Here is a 3,071-nt window from a genome sequence, read left to right as displayed (position 1 = left end):
TTTAATTTCATTAAACTAATGTTTTAAAAAATGATAGTTTATTCAACAACAAAATTCACGAATTTAAAATTTCTAAACTTTGTAAAAAACTCAGTATTCAATAAAGTATACTAAATATATTAAATTGCCGTATCGTACATACATATATACATAAAACCCATTACAAAAAACTTTAAATTGGTTTACACAGTTCGGCAGTTTGACTTTTTTACCATGACAAATAATGTCGCCTTATATTAAAAGTACGATTCCAAGTAGTCGTATTACCACATAACAAGCATTGGGCATTATTGGCTTTTCTTAAAACTGAAAACTGTAATTGGCACTCATACGCAGCCATTTTGGGCATTGTTACATATATAGGTGGCAACAACGCGCTGAAATTACGAATAAAAATATTCAACGGCGAAGCATGGTGTCACTCTCATGAAAACTGAAAGCAGACTGAATTGAAATTCGCTGCGCCGTTTCTGTATACGTATAAGTGCTGCGACGCAGACGCTACTCGCGAGTAGCGTTTTGCCCATAATTGTTGTAAATGATACTGGCGCTGATTGCCCGTAATTTTCCATTGGTTCTTCTGAAGAGGAAGATTGTTCCAAAATCGATGTAATTCCAGCCGAAAAGCGAATGACAGTAGACTGCAGCGTTGAAAATCTCGCTTCGAAGCCTTCGGTAAGCGATTTGAACTCACTCCTCAACTCTCGTAATTCGCGTTGCTGTTCAGACTGCTGTGTTTACAGAACTGTAGTTAAATGAGTGCTCATCGATTCGGTTAACCCGGAGAACTGCTTCTGTAACTCCTTTTGTATTTGCTGTTGGAGTTGGTTAAACTCCTTTGATTTATTTGGCATGGCGAGAACTCAAGTCTGTTCGAATAGGTGATATTTTATCACCCCACACCTGACACCAGTGTAGCGAAAATTCTACACTGGTTTGGTTCCCGAGAGGAGTTTGTTTTCGGCGAGCCTAATTAAAGTAAAAGGCGGTGTGGCTGAGAACTAAACTGCAACTAAACTCATTTTAATTGCGAACATTGCTTATAAAGAAAACACAAAACAAATAATATTCCGCTACTTCCGCACAAAGTTCTGCTGTTGCTTAATCATACGACAAAACCGTTGCGAACCTTCCAGTCTCTCAGCAGCTGCACAACACTTTCAAGTAGGGGATTAGTAGGGTGATCGAAGTTTCATAACAGTATCTTATAAACATATATGTAATACCTCTATACTGCTAGTACATTCAAAGTACATTCCCCAACATCAGAGTGTCGAAATATTGAAAAAAGAAAGAGAGATCCTATAAGAGAATGTACTCAAAATGACAATTTTACGTTTGAAAATTCAGGAACTGTTTTAAGTGTATATGCATAGCGAGTAGACGTGTTTTGAGTAGGCTCACAAATAATATTTTAATAAATAAACATACATAGAGTATAATACATACAAACAAATTTCCTAAACAACAATGCCAAACAGCAACCTGGACAAAACAATAGTTGCGTTCCAGGTAACTTCGTGTAAAAACCTGTAAAACTGTCAAATAACAAAATTACTCTCTGGAAAGAGAGGAGCGAGAGCGAAACAGTAAAAGTCATCTGGAACGCGAAAAACCACTTTTCCTGCAACGATTTAAATGTCAAACTATTAGAGCTGGAGAAACATCGATTGAAAGATAAACGTCGATGAAATATCGATATTTTTTGAAACTTTGAAAATCAGGCTAGATATTAACTTCCCCAAAGCATTTCTCCTTTCTAAATTTTCGTTTGTGAATAAATTGGATTAATTAAAAAATATTCATAACAATATATAGTTTAGTATTTTATTTCATATATTTAAAGTACGTTTTCACAAAAAGGTCCTTTAAAAATTGATAATAAATCGGGTTTGCGCCGTCATACCTCGAACTCCGACTACGCTGTTTACAGTATTTTTGCATGTAATTCTTCTGCGTAGGACTTTTTGAGTTATTTCTGCCATTCACTATATGCACTGGCAATCAGAAGTGAGTGCAAGGTGTTTTTTGTTTAATATTTGCAACGTTTTTCAAGTGACGGATTTTGCAATATTATGCATATAACAAGTGCAATTTATAAACTATAGCGTTAATTTTTTTAATTTTGTTTGCAAACGGTCTTGCGCATTTTATTCTATAATAAATTTCCTTTTATATGGTAAAAAGTCCAAAAATTTTAACTTGAAAACATTGCTAATATTTAAGAAAAAAACACAATGTACTCACTTTTGATCGCCAGTGTACATATGTTTTTCATAACAAATAGAACATTTTTGCATTTTCCACCCCACGTGTTTTTTTGGGTTTCTACCAAAAGTCACTAAAATTTATGTTTATACATATATCGCACTCATGAAATCTATACATAAAACAAACACCGTTACTTTGCGAACATTTATTCATGATATCTTCATGTACTTCAACACTCCAAGTCTCTAACACCTCCGCAATTCAATAATTTATGTTTTAAATTACTACAATTAATAAAATTGTAGCAAAAAGGCTTAAGAGACTGAAATTGTTGAGAAACAACATCGATGTTAGAAGCTTAGAAGTAACATCTGATTATCGATGTTACCATCGATTTTTCTCCACCTCTAGAAACTATTTGTCAAAAATTACGCCGGCACAAAAGGAATACAAGCGCCAAACATAAAAAATGGAGGAAAATCAAATTCAAGGTGCTTGTTCGCCACAAACATATAATAGAATTCAAAAAGGTAAGTTAAATTATGATAATTGCCATTTATTACTACATACATACGTGTGTTGATATTTTTCAGATCCCGAATTTATGCGAAAAGTTGCAGACGGTGTGCTGGAATCGCAGGGCTGCTCCTTCGGCGAGGTGGTCTTTTCCCAAGTGGGTAAGTAGCAAACAATTAAGGTATACCTACTTTCATAAAATTTCCGTACATTTAATAAACTATAAGTTAATATTGTTTTAACTTGCAATTATATAAAATGGAATGCAGGTTGACTCTGACAACATCACGCCTGTGGATGACACGCACTCCATACAGTTGACGACCTCTGCAACTGGCAAGTAA

At 34.6% G+C, this 3,071-nt stretch overlaps 2 long non-coding RNA genes across 2 annotated transcripts in view; one reads left to right on the top strand and one right to left on the bottom strand.

Moving 5' to 3' along the window:
• The window catches only part of LOC108370438 (uncharacterized), a 12,935-nt gene extending 11,647 nt beyond the window's left edge, over positions 1-1,288 (top strand). Inside the window, exon 3 of the long non-coding RNA XR_001848631.1 lies at positions 1,202-1,288. This is a non-coding gene — a long non-coding RNA (uncharacterized LOC108370438). The remainder of the gene's footprint in view (positions 1-1,201) is intronic.
• Positions 1-1,319, bottom strand: part of LOC108370439 (uncharacterized) — a 9,249-nt gene extending 7,930 nt beyond the window's left edge. The window contains exon 1 of the long non-coding RNA XR_001848632.1: positions 1,235-1,319. This is a non-coding gene — a long non-coding RNA (uncharacterized LOC108370439). The remainder of the gene's footprint in view (positions 1-1,234) is intronic.
• Positions 1,320-3,071: the final 1,752 nt, after the last annotated feature.

This window comes from Rhagoletis zephyria, unplaced genomic scaffold (assembly GCF_001687245.7).
Source record: "Rhagoletis zephyria isolate East Lansing unplaced genomic scaffold, Rhagoletis_zephyria_1.1 Rzeph_scaffold_04229, whole genome shotgun sequence".
In the NCBI taxonomy this organism is placed as follows: Eukaryota; Metazoa; Arthropoda; class Insecta; order Diptera; family Tephritidae; genus Rhagoletis; species Rhagoletis zephyria.
Note: the sequence above shows the minus strand (reverse complement) of the source record. Positions and strands in the feature narration are given on the sequence as shown.